Source organism: Oncorhynchus keta, chromosome 22 (assembly GCF_023373465.1).
Source record: "Oncorhynchus keta strain PuntledgeMale-10-30-2019 chromosome 22, Oket_V2, whole genome shotgun sequence".
Classification (NCBI taxonomy): Eukaryota; Metazoa; Chordata; class Actinopteri; order Salmoniformes; family Salmonidae; genus Oncorhynchus; species Oncorhynchus keta.
Genome location: NC_068442.1, coordinates 32991415 through 33017697, shown reverse-complemented (window position 1 = coordinate 33017697; position 26283 = coordinate 32991415). Strand labels below are relative to the sequence as shown.

At 42.4% G+C, this 26283-nt stretch overlaps 1 protein-coding gene across 4 annotated transcripts in view; it reads right to left on the bottom strand.

The window, feature by feature from the left end:
• Nucleotides 1-26283, bottom strand: part of LOC118401366 (kelch-like protein 25) — a 997662-nt gene that overhangs the window by 191901 nt on the left and 779478 nt on the right. Inside the window, exon 1 of one of the 4 annotated variants that reach the window (XR_008075529.1) lies at nucleotides 5368-5473. The exons of the other annotated variants lie outside the window; for them this stretch is intronic. The gene's annotated coding sequence lies outside the window, so the exon portion shown is untranslated. Of the gene's footprint in view, nucleotides 1-5367; nucleotides 5474-26283 lie in introns of those variants that run through there. 4 annotated transcript variants of the gene reach the window in all.

Below are 26283 nucleotides of genomic sequence, written 5' to 3'. Positions count from 1 at the left end.
AAATGGGGTCAAGATGACTGTAATTATGGAGAGGATTGTGTGAAAGCCTAGCGTGTTAGCCTGTTTGAGTGGCTCTCCAGTTACGAGTTCATTCTAGTGTTGCTGCTTGTTTGATTAATTTGTGCTGTTGCACCATAAGGAGAAATTAGAGTTGAGGAGCATAGTTTTGACTTGTTGAGGAATGTGATGAACTCACAATGGATAGGCTACACACATACTACCTCAAATAAAAGTATGTATGAAAGAGAGACCGCAAACACATTTTCTTCTTGAATCAAAATATAAAATATAAATTTTTCCAGTTTTAAGCAGGCAGTTCTTGCAGGGAATTGAGCCCATGCTTCTGGCTGTTGTGATATGTACTCAAATCTGATCTTCTGGACAGTTCCATAAGATGCCTGCATCCCCACGCAGTCACTTTTGCAAGTTTAATCTATTTCATTTTTCAAAAAGACAAATTAATCTTTCGCTTTCTGATTTTTTTTTCTCCATTCCATTTATATAATTGCACTCTCTGCATTGTTATGCATTTGGCTATACTCTCTGCATTGTTATGCATTTGTCTATACTCTGCATTGTTATGCATTTAGCTATACTCTCTGCATTGTTATGCATTTGGCTATACTCTCTGCATTGTTATGCATTTGGCTATACTCTCTGCATTGTTATGCATTTAGCTATACTCTCTGCATTGTTATGCATTTGTCTATACTCTCTGCATTGTTATACTCTATGCATTTGTCTATACTCTCTGCATTGTTATGCATTTGTCTATACTCTGCATTGTTATGCATTTAGCTATACTCTCTGCATTGTTATGCATTTGGCTATACTCTCTGCATTGTTATGCATTTGGCTATACTCTCTGCATTGTTATGCATTTGTCTATACTCTCTGCATTGTTATGCATTTGTCTATACTCTCTGCATTGTTATGCATTTGTCTATACTCTCTGCATTGTTATGCATTTGTCTATACTCTCTGCATTGTTATGCATTTGGCTATACTCTCTGCATTGTTATGCATTTGTCTATACTCTCTGCATTGTTATGCATTTGGCTATACTCTCTGCATTGTTATGCATTTGTCTATACTCTCTGCATTGTTATGCATTTGTCTATACTCTCTGCATTGTTATGCATTTGTCTATACTCTCTGCATTGTTATGCATTTGTCTATACTCTCTGCATTGTTATGCATTTGTCTATACTCTCTGCATTGTTATGCATTTAGTTATACTCTCTTAACGTATCATTGTTGTCAACACAGGACCGCCTGCAGACAAATTATGTCTCGTTAAATTAAGGCGAAAGTATGAGATTTCTGCTATCGCTCATTTTGTTTCACAAAAACAAATCACTTACTTAAACCTGATTGCTCAGGCTCACAATACTTAAATTAAATATATAAATGAAATGAAGTATAAAGAAGGTGTACACTTTACAGACCTAGCAGAAACTCATTGCTGAATGATCAGTGCAGGAGTCAGAGGAATTTGTCTCTTCCGTGGTTGTCTTTGGTAGAGTGGCATCCCTGGTCACATTAGCCAGGCTAGATTAATATTTGATATGCCTTTGAAAGGATATCCATCTTCTCACTTTTTGAAAGTAACATTTTTCACAGGACCTGCTGTCTAGATGCTGCCCTATAGACTTGTGTACGGAATGTATTAGATGCTTCAGAAATTGTATTACCTTTTTCAAAACAAGGGGGACCTGTATAGGACAGACACAGATTTTAAGTAAACCTTAGCAATACATGTTTGTTTAGATGTGGATTTATGATCTGTAGAGAGCCCTGTTCTGATTGGACATGACATTAAATAACGTGGAAGAAGTGGTGGCTAGAGGATTTACTGATTTAATGTAGATAGTGTAACTAATACCTTCAGAGTGGAAACTATAGTGGCAGACTAACAGTCATTGTGTAACCCTCTCTCTCTCCCTCCCCTTCTACCCTTTCCCTCCACCTCTCCAGATAAATGTCCATGTGAGGTGCTGACAGCGCGGGTCCACCCTGGGGAAAGTAACGCCAGCTGGGTGATGAAGGGAACCCTGGAGTTCCTATGTAGCAGTGACAAGGTGGCCGAGAGCCTGAGGGAGGCCTACATCTTTAAGATTGTCCCCATGCTCATTCCCGGCAGGGTCACCCTGACACCCCTGTTAACCCAGACTTGGTCATTCAGCTAGGCAGTCCAGGAAGCTAACCTGTACGTCCAGGTTACTGCAGGGTCATCTTACTGACACAGAGAGTATGCAATGTCAAATTAGTCTATGGTATCTTCATACTGTCAATAGAGGAAGCTTAATTAATGTGTAGGTAGTTTGAACCACAGGGCTGGAGTCCATTTAACTCAAAATTCGGAATTTAATTCTGCAGTTTGGCACATCGCCATGATATGGTTTTGAAGTGTAACTCTCCTATTTGATCCCAATCAGTAGTACACCAGTACTTAACAACAGTGGTGGAAAAAGTACCCAATTGTGATACTTGAGTAAAAGTACAGATTCCTTAATAGAAAGTTACTCAAGTGAATGTTAGTCACCAGTAAAAGTCTACTTGAGTAAAAGTTTTTTAAAGTATTTGTTTCTAAATATACTTAACTATCAAAAGTAAATGTAATTGCTAAAACATACTTAAGTATCAAAAGTGAAAGTATAAATCATTTCAAATTCCTTATATTAAGCAAAGCAGACGGCACCATTTTCAGATATCTAGGGGCACACTCCAACACTCAGACATCATTCACAAATTATGCATTTGTGTTTAGTGACTCCGCCAGATCAGAGGCACTAGGGATGTCCACGTGTTCTTTTGATAAGTGCATGAATTTGAAAAAATGTCTGTCCTGCTAAGCATTCAAAATGTAATAGTACTTTTGGGTGTCAGAAAAAATTTATGGATTAAAAAGTACATTATTCTCTTTAGGAATGTTGTGAAGTAAAAGTAGTCAAAAAAATAAATAGTAAAGTACAGATACCTCCAAAAACTACTTAAGCAGTACTTATAAGTATTTTTACTTATATATTTTTACACTGCTAACAAAAGCTCCAACATCATATTGATAGTATTATTCATGGACTGGAGGTGACCGATAAGCCTCCATACCCCTCTGTACACATTACTGACCTGACTCCCTATTACTGACTCGACTCCCTACTGACGCCATGTAGGAACTAGATCCAATCAGAACTGCAGTCTGCATTATCACCAGCCTAATGCTCAGGAAGCCTGAGCATAACAATCATTGATCAGATTGTAGCCTATTACACAATGTTTGGGGCTAAAGAGAGATGGACTCAACAATGACAACAACTTGGTGCTGTAGCTCATGTTGTCTAAAAACATTCCCTCTTCTCTACAGTGTCTGTAGCTGCAATGAGAGTAGTATGATATTTAACACATCAATAAACATTTAAAGGTGTCTTCTAAATACTGTATGGGAAAATCTCCAAACTCATATATAAAGACGTTAACATACATCATATACATGTTGGAAGTGTCATAACCCTATGAAATTTAAATTGTGATTTGATATGTTGAAAGGTCACATTTGCTCATACTAGTTTCACCACAGATCTCAGGAAGACGAAAATGCACTTTGCATGAATCCCAGCTAATCTGAGATCTGAGCTGTCTATTTTAAAGCATCGTTTATATTTCCTTCTTTGTTCATCGAGCCATGCTGTGAAGAAGACAGCATTTACTTTGGCTTGAACATTGGACTTATTGAAATACGTATTCCTCTTGCATTTTCACAATCCATCTCCCTTGGCAACTGATTGTGCTGTCAACTTGTTTGCTGTTTCTGGGAAGACAAATACAAACAAGTGCACTTGTTTCACTGTGCACTCGCTTGACTCTGCTGCTATTTTCAGCTCACACAAAGTATGAAGTATTGGTTCTTCAGATATGGTCTAAGACACTGCATCTCAATGCAAGAGGCGTCAATGCAGTACCTGGTTTGAATCCAGGCTGCAGCACATCCAGCCTTGATTGGGAGTCCCATAGGGCGGCGCACAATTGGCCCAGCGTCGTCCGGGTGGCCCGGGGTAGGCCGTCATTGTAAATAACAATGTGTTCTTAACTGACTTGCCTAGTTAAATAAAGGTTAAGTAAATACATTTTAGGTTTAAAACGGCTTCTGAAGTTTGTAATTTTCGCTTGGAAATGTCAGACTTGATTTTGTATCAAATGTATCAATCCCAACAAAAATGTCAATGAATTATATTCCACATACAGTAATAGTTCACATTTCCTGTTGCTGCAGGATTATTTTCGTTATAGCAAACTGGCTCAAATTTAGATCTTACATCTGTACGAGTATGATAGCCCAATCTTCGTCACAAAGCTGGTCTGACCAGAGGGAGAGGGAGATGTAAACTGAGCTGACTTTTTGACTAACAACCTTTTGCTTTGCTGTTATCTTCCTAATTGCAGAGAGAATGTGATGACATTGAGCAAGATGATTTAGCATGGGACCACACAGTAAGAGGTGAGAACAGAGTAGTGTGTGTCGGTAGGGAATCCACTAGTCTAAAACAAGGAGTGCCACATGCACAGCCACCAACCTATGTCTGACTGTGACACTAACTGACAGCTTTCATGTGAAATCCCCCGTGCTCTGTGCAGCAGCATTCTTCCCAGCTGTGTATGTCAGCACAATCAACTATTTACTTATATTAGACAATGCTGTGAAATCTAAGAAGACAGGAAAACCAAGTGTATCTTTCATTCCTTCAGTGACAGGTTTTGGAAATGCATTTAGAGCATGCTAAAATTGAGCATTTGAGGGCAATACTGTGAAAGAGAAATTATTGATTTTCTCCATTATAGCATATTGGACAAGCCATTTGAGGTTGGGGCATGACACATTGAGGTCCATTGTTGACAACAGCAGCATGTGTTCAGTTTTAAACGACACTGCTCTGTAGGGCTATCAGCTCAATGTGCAAGATGAGAACTAGTAAAACATAAATACTCCACAAGTGGGCTACTAACACCATGCACATGCCAGTAAATTGCTTGATGTATTCATCCCTTTGTTACATCTAATGTGTTCCGTTAGAGGAATTAAGCATCAAAGAATAAAACTCACTGAGCATTTGAGATATTTGACACACAATCTCATTATTAGATCTGAGCGGTTAAATGTCCCTTAAATTGAATTCGTTTTCTGTGAAAGATGATAAAAGACGTTGGCATTGCACGGCACCATATCACATTACATTACATTTAAGTCATTTAGCAGACGCTCTTATCCAGAGCGACTTACAAATTGGTGCATACACCTTATGACAACCAGTGGAACAGCCACTTGCATCTAAATCTTGTTGGGGGGGAGAAGGATTACCTACCCTTACTTACCCTATCCTAGGTATTCCTTGAAGAGGTGGGGTTTCAGGTGTCTCCGGAAGGTGGTGATTGACTCCGCTGTCCTGGCGTCGTGAGGGAGTTTGTTCCACCATTGGGGGCCAGAGCAGCGAACAGTTTTGACTGGGCTGAGCGGGAACTGTACTTCCTCAGTGGTAGGGAGGCGAGCAGGCCAGAGGTGGATGAACGCAGTGCCCTTGTTTGGGTGTAGGGCCTGATCAGAGCCTGGAGGTACTGAGGTGCCGTTCCCCTCACAGCTCCGTAGGCGAGCACCATGGTCTTGTAGCGGATGCGAGCTTCAACTGGAAGCCAGTGGAGAGAGCGGAGGAGCGGGGTGACGTGAGAGAACTTGGGAAGGTTGAACACCAGACGGGCTGCGGCGTTCTGGATGAGTTGTAGGGGTTTAATGGCACAGGCAGGGAGCCCAGCCAACAGCGAGTTGCAGTAATCAAGACGGGAGATGACAAGTGCCTGGATTAGGACCTGCGCCGCTTCCTGTGTGAGGCAGGGTCGTACTCTGCGGATGTTGTAGAGCATGAACCTACAGGAACGGGACACCGCCTTGATGTTAGTTGAGAACGTCAGGGTGTTGTCCAGGATCACGCCAAGGTTCTTAGCGCTCTGGGAGGAGGACACAATGGAGTTGTCAACCGTGATGGCGAGATCATGGAACGGGCAGTCCTTCCCCGGGAGGAAGAGGAGCTCCGTCTTGCTGAGGTTCAGCTTGAGGTGGTGATCCGTCATCCACACTGATATGTCTGCCAGACATGCAGAGATGCGATTCGCCACCTGGTCATCAGAAGGGGAAAGGAGAAGATTAATTGTGTGTCGTCTGCATAGCAATGATAGGAGAGACCATGTGAGGTTATGACAGAGCCAAGTGACTTGGTGTATAGCGAGAATAAGAGAGGGCCTAGAACAGAGCCCTGGGGACACCAGTGGTGAGAGCGCGTGGTGAGGAGACAGATTCTCGCCACGCCACCTGGTAGGAGCGACCTGTCAGGTAGGACGCAATCCAAGCGTGGGCCGCGCCGGAGATGCCCAACTCGGAGAGGGTGGAGAGGAGGATCTGATGGTTCACAGTATCGAAGGCAGCCGATAGGTCTAGAAGGATGAGAGCAGAGGAGAGAGAGTTAGCTTTAGCAGTGCGGAGCGCCTCCGTGATACAGAGAAGAGCAGTCTCAGTTGAATGACTAGTCTTGAAACCTGACTGATTTGGATCAAGAAGGTCATTCTGAGAGAGATAGCGGTAGAGCTGGCCAAGGACGGCACGCTCAAGAGTTTTGGAGAGAAAAGAGAGAAGGGATACTGGTCTGTAGTTGTTGACATCGGAGGGATCGAGTGTAGGTTTTTTCAGAAGGGTGCAACTCTCGCTCTCTTGAAGACGGGAGGGACGTAGCCAGCGGTCAGGGATGAGTTGATGAGCGAGGTGAGGTAAGGGAGAAGGTCTCCGGAAATGGTCTGGAGAAGAGAGGAGGGGATAGGGTCAAGCGGGCAGGTTGTTGGGCGGCCGGCCGTCACAAGACGCGAGATTTCATCTGGAGAGAGAGGGGAGAAAGAGGTCAGAGCATAGGGTAGGGCAGTGTGAGCAGAACCAGCGGTGTCGTTTGACTTAGCAAACGAGGATCGGATGTCATCGACCTTCTTTTCAAAATGGTTGACGAAGTCATCTGCAGAGAGGGAGGAGGGAGGGGGGGAAGGATTCAGGAGGGAGGAGAAGGTGGCAAAGAGCTTCCTAGGGTTAGAGGCAGATGCTTGGAACTTAGAATGGTAGAAAGTGGCTTTAGCAGCAGAGACAGAGGAGGAAAATGTAGAGAGGAGGGAGTGAAAGGATGCCAGGTCCGCAGGGAGGCGAGTTTTCCTCCATTTCCGCTCGGCTGCCCGGAGCCCTGTTCTGTGAGCTCGCAATGAGTCGTCGAGCCACGGAGCGGGAGGGGAGGACCGAGCCGGCCTGGAGGATAGGGGACATAGGGAGTCAAAGGATGCAGTAAGGGAGGAGAGGAGGGTTGAGGAGGCAGAATCAGGAGATAGGTTGGAGAAAGTTTGAGCAGAGGGAAGAGAAGATAGGATGGAAGAGGAGAGAGTAGCGGGGGAGAGAGAGCGAAGGTTGGGACGGCGCGATACCATCCGAGTAGGGGCAGTGTGGGAAGTGTTGGATGAGAGCGAGAGGGAAAAGGATACAAGGTAGTGGTCGGAGACTTGGAGGGAGTTGCAATGAGGTTAGTGGAAGAACAGCATCTAGTAAAGATGAGGTCAAGCGTATTGCCTGCCTTGTGAGTAGGGGGAAGGTGAGAGGGTGAGGTCAAAAGAGGAGAGGAGTGGAAAGAAGGAGGCAGAGAGGAATGAGTCAAAGGTAGACGTGGGGAGGTTAAAGTCGCCCAGAACTGTGAGAGGTGAGCCGTCCTCAGGAAAGGAGCTTATCAAGGCATCAAGCTCATTGATGAACTCTCCAAGGGAACCTGGAGGGCGATAAATGATAAGGATGTTAAGCTTGAAAGGGCTGGTAACTGTGACAGCATGGAATTCAAAGGAGGCAATAGACAGATGGGTAAGGGGAGAAAGAGAGAAAGACCACTTGGGAGAGATGAGGATCCCGGTGCCACCACCCCGCTGACCAGAAGCTCTCGGGGTGTGCGAGAACACGTGGGCGGACGAGGAGAGAGCAGTAGGAGTAGCAGTGTTATCTGTGGTGATCCATGTTTCCGTCAGTGCCAAGAAGTCAAGGGACTGGAGGGAGGCATAGGCTGAGATGAACTCTGCCTTGTTGGCCGCAGATTGGCAGTTCCAGAGGCTACCGGAGACCTGGAACTCCACGTGGGTCGTACGCGCTGGGACCACCAGGTTAGGGTGGTCGCGGCCACGCGGTGTGGAGCGTTTGTATGGTCTGTGCAGAGAGGAGAGAACAGGGATAGACAGACACATAGTTGACAGGCTACAGAAAAGGCTACGCTAAATGCAAGGAAATTGGAATGACAAGCGGACTACACGTCTCGAATGTTCAGAAAGTTAGGCTTACGTAGCAAGAATCTTATTGACTAAAATGATTAAAATGATACAGTACTGCTAAAGTAGGCTAGCTGGCAGTAGCTGCGTTGTTGACACTACACTAATCAAGTCGTTCCGTTGAGTGTAATAATTTCTACAGTGCTGCTATTCGGGGCTAGCTGGCTAGCTAGCAGTGTTGTTTACGTTACGTTGAGTTAAAAGAACGACAATAGCTGGCTAGCGAACCTCAGTGAATTAAGATAATCACTCCAAGGCTACACACACTAAACTACACAATTATCTTGGAAACAAAGACAGCTATGTAGCTAGCTAACACTGAACTAATCAAGTCGTACAGTTGAGTGAATAGCACTACAGTGATGCTAATCTGTGTGCGTTAGCTAGCGTTGCTAGCTCCTGGGCGAATAGCAGTGAAGGCTACGTTAGGGCGACGAAATACGAAATACGATAATTATGCAATTATCTCTGATACAAGGACGGCTATGTAGCTAGCTAAGAAGAATGGCTAAGATTATGTAGCTAGCTAACAGTAAACTAATCAAGTCGTACAGTTGAGTGAATAGCACTACAGTGATGCTAATCTGTGTGCGTTAGCTAGCGTTAGCTAGCTCCTGGGCGAATAGCAGTGAAGGCTACGTTAGGGCAACGAAATACGATAATTATGCAATTATCTCTGATACAAGGACGGCTATGTAGCTAGCTAAGAAGAATTGCTAAGATTAGACAAATCAACCGTTGTACTATAATGAAATGTAATGAAAAAGTTATACAACCTGCAGAGCGAAGTGCGAATGCGACCGCTCGCTCCAACCGGAACCACCACTTCTGATTAGAGTTGCAAAGCTACCGGTAATTTACCAAAGTTACCAGAATCTTCAGTAATTTTGATAATTAACAGAAGATATATGGCAATCTATCGTAACTTTGGTGATTTATACTTGAATAACTTTTAAAACCTTTATTCATTTACACTACAGGTCAAAAGTTTTAGAACACCTACTCATTCAAGGGTATTTTCTTTAGTTTTACTATTTTCTACATTGTAGAATCAAAACTATGAAATAACACATATGGAATCATGTAGTAATCAAACAAAGTGCTAAACAAATCAAAATATGTTATATCTGAGATTATTCAAATAGCCACCATTTGCCTTGATGACAGCTTTGCACACTCTTGGAATTCTCTCAAACAGCTTCATGAGGTAGTCACTTGGAATGCATTTCAATTAACGTGTGCCTTAAAAGTTAATTTGTGGAATTTCTTTCCTTCTTAAAGCGTTTGAGCCAATCAGTCATGTTGTGACAAGGTAGGGGGGTATACAGAAGATAGCACTATCTGGTAAAAGACCAAGTCAATATTATGGCAAGAACAGCTCAAATAAGCAAATATAAATGACAGTCCATCATAACTTTAAGATGTGAAGGTCAGTCAATACGGAAAATGTCAAGATCTTTGAAAGTTTCTTCAACTGCGGTTGCAAAAACCATCAAGCGTTATGATGAAACTGGCTCTCATGAGGACCGCCACAGGAATGGAAGACCCAGAGTTACCTCATATCCTGCAGAGGATATGTTCATTAGAGTTACCAGCCTCAGAAATTGCAGCCCAAATAAATGCTTCACAGAGTTCACAGGTAACAGACACTTCACAAGTAACAGACACTTCACAAGTAACAGACACTTCACAACATCAACTGTTCAGAGGAGACTATGTGAACCAAGCAATTCATGGTTGAGAAGTTTGAGGCTGCGTCTCACATCTTGTCTTTGACAGCCTGCCTCCCTTGCCTCTCCACCATTGATATTTATCACTGGTGTGAACAGATTGTTGTGAACAGATTGTAATTTACAATACTGACCTTGGGAGTGGAGGAACAGAGGATTGCGTTATGTAGACCCTGGGGAAGAAGGACTTCCTGTAGCCAAATCTGAGAACCTGTTAGTTGATAATCTTGATATCATGTAGAAATACATCATTGACATTTCACAGTCAGGTAAAATTAATTTGTATGTTCACCTTGAGGGATTTGTCTTGTAGTCCCTTTTATTCTGCCGTTCCCAGCATTGAAGGGTTTCATACAGTATAAACACGACAGAGCAGCAGAGAGCAGGAGGAGTCTACAGTAGAGTTGGCAGTTTAGCTGACCAGCTTTACACCTGTAATGTTTGAACAGAATGTCATTATCCAGGCAGCCTTATAATTACCATTGTCAATTCACCAGAACACAGAGGCCCTTAGGGCATGCAGATGCACAATGCGACAAAGGACACAAATGAATGACATAGTTTTAGCATTTTTTTCCATCTACATGCAGTGTGAGTGAGATTGCTGACCATAACCTTGGAGGTCACATTTGAGCATAGTCCAATGCCCCAGAGAAGGGATGATTGTGTCAATGGCACCAGTCTGCCTAAATTATAGTTGAGTGTATCCAGATATTAGGCTCAGCAGAGTGCTCTCGGTCTTTACATCTCTTGAACAAGGAGTATCCTTGCCCCAAGCTTGGAGAGTCAGAAAAAAGCCTGATCCCATTTCATTTGTATTGCTGACACAGAAAGAGCATTTATTCCCAAGGTAGAAGCTGGCCAGATCACATTGGAGAATAGTTTTTCTCCTGGACTGGAGCCAGTACAAGCCATTTTGTCTTATCGGGTTTTTCACAAGGAGAGAGGTTACTACCTGCCTCATTAAACTGCTCTCTTTAGTATTTTTGTTTCTAATTTTTATTGAAGTAGAGTGGTACTTTCCAATGTTGTTTAATGATACATTTTCATCATGGAACCCGTTAAGAATCATTTGGAATGTGTCCTGATGTTTCTCTACTTGCCATATGATGCCTCCTTCACCCTCCATCAGCTACAAGTCTGTACGGGCATTCGTTTCGAGTCAGCTTTTCTTTAGAGGTTACAGGAAATGTTCTTCCCTACACCTCCTGAAATTATGGAGCCAGTTTTTTGTGTGTCAGTCATGTTTTTTAATGCATGTTTGTACAATTTATATAAAATGCAGCAGTTGAAAGATGAATGTTCATGCCACGTCACGGTTTTCACCGCCTGTTGTTGTTTACAGGGAGTAAACAATTCAGCCACCCTCCCTGCCATGAACACAAGGGAGTGCATGGAGCTGAGCAGAGGGAGCATAGAGCTGAGCTGTATTAAAATGTTTTGATGCATGGGGCGGTCCAGCATGCGACATTGACATAATGTGGAGGCCCCAGTAGGCTGGATTGAGACAGGCCCATGATGAATGGAGGATATCCCAGGCTGTTCATCATTCCGCAGCAGGGATAACATTGACCACAGCCAAGCCTGTCCACCCCCCATACCTCCCTCCATCTCCTCCTCCTCACAACCCTCCTCCCTCTGGCCCAGTGTTCTGGCACAGGTTATGGCCACCTTGCTCAAATGGGCCAGAGGATGAGAAATGCCCACGGTTCTCTACTTCCTCTGAGGCAGATTTATCAGTATGCTCCTCTCTGTGGGGGAGAGAGCTAATGAGTCACTATCTCCTGGCCTCCCAGGCTTTGTTATGCCTCTTCAGTCCAGATCAATACTCTGGCATTTGAGTCATGGAGAAATACAATAACCAGAATACAAAGCATCACAATTTGTGGTTGTCCATTTGTTGATGTATTCAGTAGTGTGCTTACAATAGTAGCAAGGCACACATGAAATTGTACATCATAAACGTTATTGTTATTAGAGTGCTTGAAATGGCAAGGGCTCTCATGAAACTGCCCATATTCATTACTTCTACTTCTTCTTGTTATTGTATTTCAACCAAACCTTTCATCTACCGCTGAAGCTAGACATACAGTACAGCTCCAAACATACTATAAAAACAAATGACTATTCATCTAGTAGGGGAGAGCCAGGATGAAAGTAACGCAGGGTGAAAGTAACATGCCCATTTTCTTAGATAAGACAGACGCTAGAAATATGTAGTGAAGTCAGCACATTCCTAATGCAGAGGATGAGCTCCCTATAAAACACAGTCCAGTCCAACCATATTTCCTAGAGTTATCAACAAAAAGGGGTTTTGTTTTTTGGTTGTAGAGTTGTGTTTAGTTGTTTAATGTTCCAAACATGTCATTTTCTTATTAATCCATCTAGTGACTAAATGACAGCATAGGTTTGAAGTATCATGTTAGGTAGTCTTGGTGTTAGTTACAGGAGAGATGTTAACTAAATAAATGTTAAATAAATAAAATACAGTTTAATCACAGGCCATTGTGTCCTCCAGTTCATATTGCTTTTAGAATGTTAGCAAAATAACATTATATACAGTGGGGCAAAAAAGTATTTAGTCAGCCACCAATCGTGTAAGTTCTCCCACTTAAAAAGATGAGAGAGGCCTGTAATGTTCATCATAGGTACACTTCAACTATGACAGACAAAATGAGAAGAAAAAAAATCCAGAAAATCACATTGTAGGATTTTTTATGAATTTATTTGCAAATTATGGTGGAAAACCCTAACCCAAATTTATTGAAAATGAAATACAGAAATATCTCATTTACACAAGTATTCACACCCCTGAGCCAATACACATTAGAATGATCTCTGGCAGTGATTGAGTCTTTCTGGGAAAAGTCTCTAAGAGCTTTGCACACCTAGATTGTACAATATTTGTACATTATACTTTTAAAACTTTTTCAAACTCAGTCAGTCAAGTTGGTTGTTGATCATTGCAAGACAGCCAATTAAGTCTTGCCATAGATTTCTTTGCCAATTTAAGTCAAAACTGTAGCTAGGCCACTCAGGAACATTCAATTTTATTTTAGGTTATTGTCCTACTGAACGAGAAATTCATCACCCAGTGTCTGGTGGAAACCAGACTGAACCAGGTTTTCCTGTAGGATTTGCCTGAGCTTAGCTCCATTCCAGTCCTTAACAATTACAAGCATATGCTTAACATCATGCAGCCACCAATATGCTTGAAAAAATGGAGAATGGTACTCAGTTTGTGTTGTATTGTATTTGTCCCAAACATGATACCTTGTATTCAGGATAAAAAATTAATTGCTTTGCCAAATTTATTACACTATTACATTAGTGCCTTGTTGCAAACAGGATGTATGTTTTGGAATATTTTTTTATACAGACTTCTTTCTTTTTACTCTGTCAATTGTGCTAGTATTGTGGAGAAACTACAATGTTGTTGATCCACCCTCAGTTTTCACAGCCATTAAACTCTGAAACTGTTTTAAAGTCACCATTGGCCTTATGTTGAAATCCCTGAGCAGTTTCCTTCCTCTCCGGCAACTAATTTAGAGACTTTGTAGAGACTGGGTGTATTCATATACCATCCAACTTCACCATGCTCAAAGGGATATTTAATGTCTGCTTTTTTTTAACCTATCTACCAATAGTTGCCCTTCTTTACGAGGCATTGGAAAACGTCCCTGCTCTTTGTGGTTGAATCTGTGTTTGAACTGTACTGCTCAACTGAGGTACCTACATACATCTGTATGTGTGGGGTACAGAGATAAGGTAGTCATTAAAACATATATTTTCTAACTCTATTATTGCACACAGTGAGTCCATGCAACTTAGTATATGACTTGTTAAGTACATTTTTACTCCTGAAATTATTTAGGCTTGACATAACAAAGGGGTTGAGTACTTAACAAGACATTTCAGCTTAAATGTAACTTTTAATCAATTTATAATTTAGGCTGTAACACAAGAAGATGTGGAAAAAGTCAAGATGTGTGAATACTTTCTGAAGACACTGTATACAAGTTGTTTGTCATAAATTATGGTATCTCTAGCTCTATCGATCTCTGAGTAATTAGGGAAAACTTTTTAACTGTCACTTTCATCCCGAGTCCCCCCTAGGACTTGTGCTTTTTGAGTTGATATTACACAGGATGGTTTTCTGTATTTGCAGACAGCACAGAGAGCCTCTCAATACAGCGTGTCCACTATTGAGTCATATGTGAGCAGAGACACACAGCAAGTTGTTTGAATACATTTTTCACTTAGGGAATCTTGGAAGGTGATCTGTCACCTACAGTAATCTTTCATATCTATCAGCCTTTGGGTGCCCTGAGAAATCAGTTTTCTCAAGCCAGTTGACTAGAAGAGATGGAGAGATTGACCACTGGTCTGTTGGCCTCTATTCCTCTAACAGTTAACAGAGTGAGATTAATTGTTCTCATTGAAAGCCGTCCAACCTGTGTGTTTGCGCCAACACCCATTGGCTGTACCACTGATTAGAGAGGCAGCTATTAAACGAATGCATGTCAGATTTGTCAGATCAGCTGTAAGGGTTAGAGACAGTGGATGCACCCCAAATGGCACCCCATTACCAATGTAGTGAACTACTTTTGACCAGGGCCCATAGGGCTATTTTCCGTCCTCCTCTGGGTACATTGACTTCAATAAAAAACCTAGGAGGCTCATGGTTCTTACCCACTTCCATAGACTTACACAATAATGATGACGATTTCCGGAGGACATCCTCCAACCTATCAAACGTATCAGAGCTCTTGCAGTGTGAACTGGTATGAACTGCAGTGCATAAAGTGTGGTGAGTAGTTTGCAGTTTTTTCTTCTTCTTAGATTGCCTTTCATTTACTTAGCTAATGCAGCTGACTCAGAGGAATGCTATTTGTGTTAGCTATCTGGCTAAGGCTTTCCAATATTGCAACTCTTCCAAGTCAAGGTAAGTTTTCAGTTTTGGAAACAGGGAGGGACCTAACTCAATTTTTCCAATAGAAACGTTTTTTTTGGTTGCTGAACAGAATGGTCTAATGGACTGTTTGGACTAATGATTACACCCTAGCTAGATACAGGCAAGAGTGTGCGTGGCGCTATTGAATGTGTCACTGTCACCTCGATTACTCCAATTTGTCTCTAAACCTGTGCACCTACTTTGTAAAGTTTAATTTGTAGGCTAGGTTGTAGCAACCTCATGATGGGTATAGGGCAAATTTGAGTATCATGAAGTAGCCTTAAACGATCAATATTACATTGAACTGGGTGAATGGAATGACAGTCATCCATATATGCTGTAATAGAAATAAACCCATGCTCATAAAAATGGTCCTCCCTAATCTTGAACAGCACATCACTAGCACTTCCCTGGAAGTAAATTAAATTGACAAACACGTTGGGACTGGGATCCCAGGGGACCACACATAACCAAAAAGACCAATTAAGCCAGTGGCATCATCATTGTTAACCTCTACGGGATCAGTGACCCCCACCCCGTGGGACAGTTGAGCTAATGTAGGCTAACGTGATTAGCATGAGGTTGGAAGTAACAAAACCATTTCCCAGGACATAGACATATCTGATTTGGGCAGAAAGCTTAAATCCTTGTTAATCTAACTGCACTGTCCAATTTACAGTAGCAATTACAGTGAAGTAATACCATGCTATTGTTTGGGGAGAGTGCCCAATTATGAACTTGAAAATGTATTAATAAACCAATTAGGCACATTTGGGCAGTCTTGGTACATGTTTTAAATAAATGCAATGGTTCATTGGATCAGTCTAAAACTTTGCACATGCACTTCTTCCCTCTAGTGGCCACAATCTAAATTGCGCCTAACCTAGAATAGTGCATTATTGCCTTTCTCTTGCATTTCAAAGAGAATGGAACACCCCCCAAAACTCCAACCCCACCCTGCGTTACCCCCCCCCCCGTTTACCAAGTTTTATATTCTTCGACATTAATTTCACATTTCCACAAACTTCAAAGTGTTTCCTTTCAAATGGTATCAAGAATATGCATATCCTTGCTTGTCCTGGCAGTTAGATTTAGATTCTCATTTTTGGCGAAAATTGAAAAAAGGGTCTGATCCTTAGAGGACATTTTATGCACCCAGCCATTTTACTGTGAGTTTCAAGCATTTCTCTCCAGCTTTACTGCATATGGAATTGCTTCAGTGTGCATGGAGAGGCATTGTACTATTTAGATCTAATTAGTATTGATCTATAGGAAAAATACACACCTACACATATACATCATGACAAACCCCTGTTAGTGACAATCTATTGCTGATACACCTTCCCTACACTAGCTACCTGGCCCATATTGATTTAACGTGGGTGGGGAGTGCGCTTAGAAGGAACCAACCGACACGGAATACTACCAGATGCATTCTGATAACATTCAAGTGGTGTGGCAGTTAATGGATTCTGTGGACACCATGACTGATTCCCTTCCTGCTCGAGGTTATACGGTCTCAGATATTAGGGATTGCTTTGTGTGCCTGGAATGAAATGACTAGGCCACTTCCAGGCTCGGCCCTGTGGGAGCTGTAGGTAGAGGCTTACTCAAGCCTATCATGCAGGTCAGAAAGCAGAATTCTGCACGATACCCTATTTACAAAGGCTTAACATGACCAGGCAGGAGAGAAGTTAGGCTCAGACAGCTCTTAGAATAAAAAATGCTTGGATGTAGGTGAAAAGGAAGGATTCATTGTAAAGGCAATTAAACACAGTCTGAAATAGCCGACTATACCCTTTTTCATATTTCCTTTAACCTTTATTTTGACGGAAGGCATATTGAGACCTAGGTCTCTTTTCCAAATGTGTATAAAACAACATAAATATACACATTATACAAATCATTATTATTATTTTATTATTTATTATTTTATATACAGTATATATATATATATAATTCTATAATTCACCTACAAACAAGCAAGATTTCTGGCTCTCACAGACCTGTAACTTCTTCTTTAAGAGGCTCCTCTGTCCTCCACTCGTTACCTGTATTAATGGCACCTGTTTGAACTTGGTATCAGTATAAAAGACACATGTCCACAACCTCAAACAGTCACACTCCAAACTCCACTATGGCCAAGACCAAAGAGCTGTCAAAGGACACCAGAAACACAATTGTAGACCTGCACCAGGCTGGGAAGACTGAATCTGTAATAGGTAAGCAGCTTGGTTTGAAGAAATCAACTGTGGGAGTAATTATTAGGAAATGGAAGACATACAAGACCACTGATAATCTCCCTCGATCTGGGGCATCACGCAAGATCTCACCCCTTGGGGTCAAAATGATCACAAGAACGGTGAGCAAAAATCCCAGAACCACACGGGGGGGACCTAGTGAATGACCTGCAGAGAGCTGGGACCAAAGTAACAAAGCCTACCATCAGTAACACACTACGCCGCCAGGGACTCAAATCCTGCAGTGCCAGATGTGTCCCCCTGCTTAAGCCAGTACATGTCCAGGCCCGTCTGAAGTTTGCTAGAGAGCATTTGGATGATCCAGAAGAAGATTGGGAGAATGTCATATGGTCAGATAAAACCAAAATATAAATTTTCGTCGTGTTTGGAGGACAAAGAATACTGAGTTGCATCCAAAGAACAACACCATACCTACTGGAAACATCATGCTTTGGGGCTGTTTTTCTGCAAAGGGACCAGGATGACTGATCCGTGTAAAAGAATGAATGGGGCCATGTATCGTGAGGTTTTGAGTGAAAACCTTCCATCAGCAACGGCATTGAAGATGAAACGTGGCTGGGTCTTCCAGCATGACAATGATCCCAAACACACCGCCTGGGCAACGAAGGAGTGGCTTCGTACGAAGCATTTCAAGGTCCTGGAGTGGCCTAGCCAGTCTCCAGATCTCAACCCCATAGAAAATCTTTGGAGGGTGTTGAAAGTCTGTGTTGCCCAGCAACAGCCCCAAAGGAGATCTGCATGGAGGAATGGGCCAAAATACCAGTATGTGTTATTTCATAGTTTTGATGTCTTCACTATTCTACAATGTAGAAAATAGTTTTAAAAAATAAAGAAAAACGCACGAATGAGTAGGTGTGTCCAAACTTTTGACTGGTACTGATATATATCAGAAAGAAATTCAACAAATGAACTTTTAACAAGGCACACCTGTTAATTGAAATGCATTCCAGGTGAATACCTCATGAATCTTGTTGAGAGAATGCCAAGAGTGTGCAAAGCTGTCATCAACACAAAGGGTGGTGTCACGTTCTGACCTTTATTTCCTGTGTTTTGTATTTAGTTAGTATGGTCAGGGCGTGAGTTGGGTGGGCAGTCTATGTTTGTTTTTCTATGATTTGGGTATTTCTATGTTTCGGCCTAGTATGGTTCTCAATCAGAGGCAGGTGTCATTAGTTGTCTCTGATTGAGAATCATACTTAGGTAGCCTGGGTTTCACTGTGTGTTTGTGGGTGATTGTTCCTGTCTCTGTCTTTGCACCAGATAGGACTGTTTTGAGTTTTCACATTTCTTGTTTTTTTTTGTAGTCAGTTGTTCATGTGTACCTTAACGCATTACAAAGAACCATGGACAATTACCACGCCGCGTATTGGTCCTCTGATCCGTTTCGCCTCTCCTCTTCGGAAGAAGAGGAGGAAATTCATTACAGGTGGCTACTTTTGAAGAATCTTAAAAGTAAAATATAGTTTTAGTTTAACACTTTTTTTGGTTACTACATGATTCCATAGTTTGTATGTCCTCACTATTATTCAACAATGAAGTAGAAAGTAGTGAAAGCAAAGAAAAACCCTGGAATGAGTAGGTGTGTCCAAACTTTTGACTGTTACTGTATATAAGCACAGATTAAAATACAAAAACATAGTAATGGTAAGCACAAATAAAACATCACAAATCACCCATAAAAACTGTTACATTCCTCTACAAATAAGTCACCCAATCAAGACTTTAAATTGCCTGAACGGCACCAGAACCGGCAACAGCACACGTCAGAAAATAAACGCCTGTTTCAAATAAAAGCCAGGTCTAAATGAATTGTTTACAGGTTAATATGAATTATCATTACTTGTTTACTAGGTTTGATTTTGTTACATTAAATTGAGTAATGGCTCAAGAAAATTATTCCAATCTGTTTTTATTACCAGTAAAAAACTGCTAACAGCTGAGAACTGCTGCTAGCAAACTTGCAAGCACAACAAGTCAATGACTTTGGGAGTAGAGACATCCATACATTGGCCAATAGCCCTCTAGTGGGGAAGGTAAGAACTGACAAACTGCACACTCAAAGAGGAGAATAATTATTCTGAAAAGGTAACTTTTTTTATAATGGCATTCTAAGACAAAAGAAACGTGACACGGTATGTAAATGTGAACACTGTGCAGGAAATGTATTAAAATGCTGGAATTAAACAAATACCTACGCAAATTAGAAAAAGCTGTGTGCATTTAAGGAAATAGACACCTTGGTCAAATAGAAGCCTGTCTCTAATAAGCGCCTGTTATGTTAAGTGACTGAAGCAAATAAACGCCAAGGCTATTAATGGAAGTTTCACAGTATATCGCAGTGTTTTTTGGACTGTTCAAATCTATACTTCTGTTGACAGGTAGTCACTCATGTTTCCAGTTTTTAGAATACATTTGCCAGTGTAAAGTTTAAATAACGATAGTGTAAATATTCCTATGGCACGTTCAATTGTATTCCATCCCAAATGGGCAGAGCCCACCAGGGAGAGCGTTTGTGTTTTAGCATAACATTTCTCCTCTGCAACACATCAGGGCTCCTGGTTCGAATCCAGGCTGTGTCCCAACCGGTTGTGATTGGGAGTCCCATAGGGCGGCACGCAATTGGCCCTGTGTCTTCTGGGTTAAGGATTGGCCGATGTAGGCTGTCATTGTACATAAGAATTGGTTCTTAGCTGACTTGCCTAGTTAAATAAAATAAAATACATGTTTTGTTCTGAACTAATGGCGCGGAGAAGAAGGCAGATGTTTTACGTGTCCCCGACCGATTGTGTTTTTTTGTTCGTTTATTTGCATTTTTTGTAACTTTTCTAAAACACTTATTTTGTACATAATTTTACCACTTCCGTCTCTTATGACCAAAAATAACTTCTGGACATCAGGACTGCAGTTACTCACCATGGAATGGCAGAATACTTTTTTTCCTTTAACGAGTCTGACGAGCCCAACACGAACGATATACTGTGTTCTCGGGAACAGGCCCAGATCCCTGTGATTTGCTTGAAGTGGAGGTGGAGAAAAAGGGGCCGGAGGGCGGGCTGCTTTCTGAGAATTTGTAGGCGATCGAATAAACCCCCACTTCCTTCCATTCTGCTAGCAAACGTGCAATTTTTGGAGAATAAAATTGATGACCAACGCGTAAGATTAAACTACCAATGGGACATTCAGAACTGTAATATATTATGCTTCACAGAGTCATGGCTGAACGACGACACTACCAACATACAGCTGGCTGGTTATACGCTGTAGGCGTGGCGTGCTATGTATTTTTCGAAACAACAGCTTGTGCACGATATCTCAGGAAGTCTCGAGCTATTGGTCGTAGCTGTTTACATACCAACTCAGTCAGAGGCTGGCACTAAGACAGCATTGAATGAGCTGTATTCCGCCATTAGCAAACAAGAAAATGCTCACCCAGAATATGCTCATAGTAGCCGGGGACTTTAATGTAGGGAAACTTAAATCTGTTTTACCAAATTTCTATCAGCGTGTTAAATGTGCATCCAGAGGGAAAAGACTCTGAACCACCTATACTCCACACACAGAGACATGTATACAAAGCTCTCCCTCGCCCTCCATTTGGCAAATCTGACCATAATTCTATCCTCCTGATTACTGCTTACAAGCAAAAATTAAAGCAGGAAGCATCAGTGACTAGATTAATAAAAATGGGGTCAGATGAAGCAGATGCTACGCTACAGGACTGCTTTGCTAGCATGACTGTAATATATTCAGGATTTCCTCCAATGGTATTGAGGAGTACACCTCATCAGTCATTGGCTTCCTCAATAAGTGCATCGATGACGTCGTCCCCACAGTGACGGTACTCTTTCAAAGAGTGAGACTAACCCGAAGGATTATAAGAAATCCTGCTATGTCCTTCGACGAACCATCAAACAGTTAAAGCGTCAATACAGGACTAAGATCAAATCATACTACACCGGCTCTAATGCTCGTTGGATGTGGCAGGGCTTGCCAACCATTACACACTACAAAGGGCAGCACAGCCGAGAGCTGCCCAGTGACACAAGCCTACCAGACGGGCAAAACTACTTCTATTCTCACTTCGAGGCAAATGGCACTGAACATGCATGAGAGCTCCAGCTGTTCCAGAAGTCTGTGTGATCACGCTCTCCGCTAACGATGTGAGTAAGACCTTTAAACAGGTCAACATTCACAAGGCCGCAGGGCCAGGCGGATAACCAAGACGTGTACTGTGAGCATGAGCTGACCAACTGGCAAGTTTCTTCATTGACATTTTCAACCTCTCCCTGTCCGAGTCTGTAATTCCAACATGTTTTAAGCAGACCACCATAGTGCCTGTGCCCAAGAACACGAAGGTAACCTGCCTAAATAACCCTTAGCACTCACGTGCGTAGCCATGAAGTGCTTTGAAAGGCTGGTCATGGCTCACATCAATACCATTATCCCAGAAACCCTAGACCCACTCCAATTTCCATACCACCCCAACAGATCCACAGATGATGCCACCTCTATTGCACTCCACACTCCCTTTTCCAACTGGACAAAAGGAACACCTATGTGAGAATGCTAGTCATTGACTATAGCTCTGCGTTCAACACCATAGTGCCCTCACAGCTCATCATTAAGCTAAGGACCCTGGGATTAAACTCCTCCCTCTGCAACTGGATCATGGACTTCCTGACAGTCCACCCCCAGGTGGCTAGTGTAGGTAACAACACATCCGCTACGCTGATCCTCAACACAGGGGCCCCTCAGGGGAGCGTGCTCAGACCCCTCCTGTACTCCCTGTTCACTCATGACTGCATGGCCAGGCACAACTCCAACACCATCATTATGTTTTCCGATGACACAACAGTTGTTGGCCTGATCACCGACAATGACAAGACCGCCTATAAGGAGGAGGTCAGAGACCTGGCCGTGTGTTGCCAGGAAAATAACCTCTCCCTCAACATGATCAAGACAAAGGAGATGTGGACTACAGGAAAAAGAGGACCGAGAGCACCCCCTTTCTCATCGACGGGGCTGCAGTGGAGCAGGTTGAGAGCTTCAAGTTCCTTGGTGTCCACATCAACAACAAACTAACATGGTCCAAACACACCAAGACAGTCGTGAAGAGGGCACAAAACCTATTCCCCCTCAGGAAAGATTTGGCATGGGTCCTCAGATCCTCAAAAGGTTTACAGCTGCACCATCGAGAGCATCCTGGCAGGTTGCGTCACTGCCTGGTATGGCAACTGCCCACCCTCCGACCGCAAGGCACTACAGAGGGTAGTGCGAACGGCCCAGTATGTCACTGGGGCCAAGCTCCCTGCCATCCAGGAACTCCATACCAGGCGGTGTCAGAGGAAGGACCGGAAAATTGTCAAAGACTCCAGCCACCCTAGTCATAGACTAGGGTTTTCTCTGCTTCCGCACGGCAAGCGGTACCAGAACGCCAAGTCTAGGCCCAAGATGCTTCTAATCAGCTTATACCCCAAGCCATAAGGCTCCTGAACAACTTGTCAAATGGCTACCCAGACAATTCCCCCCCTCTTGTACACCGCTGCTACACCGCTGCTACACCTCATCCCCCAAATTCCCCTCACCTACTCCACACCCTCCTCACCTAGCATCAGGAGGAGAAGTTTGATGTCTCAGATGAGCAGGCATAGAGTTGGTGTTGATGCACACCCCTGAATATTGCTTGTTAGACTACAAAGTGTAACATGTTAACATGTTAACTCAGTTGACATGGATAACAACAGTAATCTGCAATAAGAATTCAATTTTCAAATGTATTTCTTTCTTTTCATTATCTTTTTTTAGCTTAGTGTATAAAACAGTACCTATTTACAAGTGGCCAACAACACTGCTACAGAGGTCTGTGACTGTCACCTCAGCCATGAATTTCTAAATATACTGGAACATTAACAACTGCCTTGTTTATGTAACCTTGGTCTGTCAAGCTAAAGCACAGCCACTAACAATTCACATTATATATGTCACCCTCCAAAGCTCCAATTTGATGCTCCATAAATGAAATACTCAGATGAGCCCAAGTTATTTCAGAGTAAAACATGCCAATTAGACGTGGAGGTCAGTGCTGGGTCTGTAGAACTAGGCTTAGACAGGGCATAAATAAAGGAAATAGACGTTTCCGTCCAACCATTTCATACAGATGAATTACCTGATGCTGATGGAAACATGGAAACACTTAGATGAGTCACAAGTTGGGGAATTTGCAAGGTGATGGACTTGATGCTCCTTTCCAATAAATATTGAGAGTCTTATTATGGTGACATGATGAACGATGCTTGGTGGCCATTTTGACAAAAATAAAAAGAATATTACTCTTATCCATAATAATCTCACAATGTCGGTAGCCTACCCGCACCGTATCTGCAAGCTGTAGGTAGCCCACCCGCACCATATCTGCAAGCTGTAGGTAGCCCACCCGCACCGTATCTGCAAGCTGTAGGTAGCCCACCCGCACCATATCTGCAAGCTGTAGGTAGCCCACCCGCACCGTATCTGCAAGCTGTAGGTAGCCCACCCGCACCGTTTCTGCAAGCTGTAGGTAGCCCACCCGCACCATATCTGCAAGCTGTAGGTAGCCCACCTGCACCTTATCTGCAAGCTGTTGCCTAGAGCGCATGTGCCAAGAAAACCATCAGTGGAGTTCAAAATGCGATGGAAACCCATGTATTTTTCATTTGGTACTTGGGAATTTAACGGCAAAAGTAATTTCATGTGCATTTTTATCCACAAAAAGTCTGGACAATGGAAACATCTCTGGTGGGAAATGTGCACATTGTTTTATGCAGATTTATGCAAATTGTATGGAAACCTAGCTACTGTCAGGAAAATGTCTGGTTCATTATGTTCTTATAGTATGTGTCTCCAGGACAGGACCTAAGCACTCTATCTGCTAGAATGTGCACACAGAATGCTGGAGCTCATACTTTCCATTCCATGTCCTTATTTTTGGTAAAAATCTTGGAGGAGAGGGAAGACAGTGGCCATGTCCGGAATCTGGCTTGCCTGCTACATTTTACATTGACAGTTTTGTCATTTAGCAGATACTCTTATTCAGAGCGATTTACAGGATAAATTAGGGATACGTGCCTTGCTCAAGGTCTCATTGACAGAATTCACCTAGTCGGCTCTGGGATTTGAACCAACAACCTTTCGGTTACTGGCCCAAAGGATTGTTTATTTATTTGGAATGGGGGGAGGGGGGGGGGTCAGCTTTAACAATACAATACTTGACTAAAACAGTACAAAGACAACGTACGTAACCTGCTTGAATATTGTTCTGAACAGTATTAGTATCTAAATAACATGTAAGCTAATGTAAGTGTGAAGAGAAATCACATGTACAGAGAAGCGAGCTGCAAAACAGCACTAAACAGGTAGGCTAGGCTAGCCAGGGAAAACATGACCTGCAGAAAACACTTACAATACTAAATTATTAACATCTTATAGTTGTTTTGTACTTTCAGGTAATGCTTTACGAAGGCTTAACAAGAAGGATGGCAGAAGATAAAAAGCAGTATTACATCACTCTTTTCCAACAATGAGGCTGAACTGCATAATTCTCTATTTCCTGTTTTTCCACCAACAAAGAGGTAGCGCAGCACAGAACATGTTAGCTGCGGCTACACAAAACAGCCACTGGATGGTGCCAAATCAAAAGGCGCTTTGCTAAAAGAAGAGAAGGCAGAATACTAATGGACAACAATACTTCTACTGCTGCTTACAGCTATTTTCGCTCACAAGTACGGTACATGTAGTTAAATAATTATGCATATATTCCTAATTTCCCCTTTCTACAAGTGCAGGATTTTCTCCCAAAGCTGCCAATCCAACGTTCATTTGGATCTAAACTCCAACCCTCCGATGTCCACAGATTAATCCATCTTTCCCAGTATAATGCAATTTTACTATCCTTTTGCAAAACATCCCTCTAGGTAACTGTGATGTCTTACAAGGGTCCTGAACCTACCAATTTGTAAAATATCTACCGATATTGCACTAAAAATTAAATACTTTACTCAAGACTATAATGGTATTTCCCATAGACTGATTGTAGTTTTTCAGATCCCCTAACAATGTTGTTGTCACTCCCTGACCACAGAGAACCCTTAGTTCTCTATGGTGGAGTAGGTCAGGGCGTGACTAGGGGGTGATCTAGTATATCTATTTCTATGTTGGTGCTAATGTGGTTCCCAATTAGAGGCAGTTATTCAACGTTGCCTCTGATTGGGGATCATATTTAGGTAGCTCAAATCAAATCAAATTTTATTTGTCACATACACATGGTCAGCAGATGTTAATGCGAGTGTAGCGAAATGCTTGTGCTTCTAGTTCCGACAATGCAGTAATAACCAACAAGTAATCTAGCTAACAATTCCAAAACGACTACCTTATAGACACAAGTGTAAGGGGATAAAGAATATGTACATAAAGATATATGAATGAGTGATGGTACAGAGCGGCATAGGCAAGATACAGTACATGGTATTGAGTGCAGTATATACATATGAGATGAGTATGTCAACAAAGTGGCATAGTTAAAGTGGCTAGTGATACATGTATTACATAAGGATGCAGTAGGTGATATAGAGTACAGTATATACGTATGCATATGAGATGAATAATGTAGGGTATGTAAACATTATATTAGGTAGCATTGTTTAAAGTGGCTAGTGATATATTTTACATCATTTCCCATCAATTCCCATTATTAAAGTGGCTGGAGTCAGTGTGTTGGCAGCAGCCACTCAATGTTAGTGGTGGCTGTTTAACAGTCTGATGGCCTTGAGATAGAAGCTGTTTTTCAGTCTCTCAGTCCCAGCTTTGATGCACCTGTACTGACCTCGCCTTCTGGATGATAGCGGGGTGAACAGGCAGTGGCTCGGGTGGTTGTTGTCCTTGATGATCTTTATGGCCTTCCTGTGACATCGGGTGGTGTAGGTGTCCT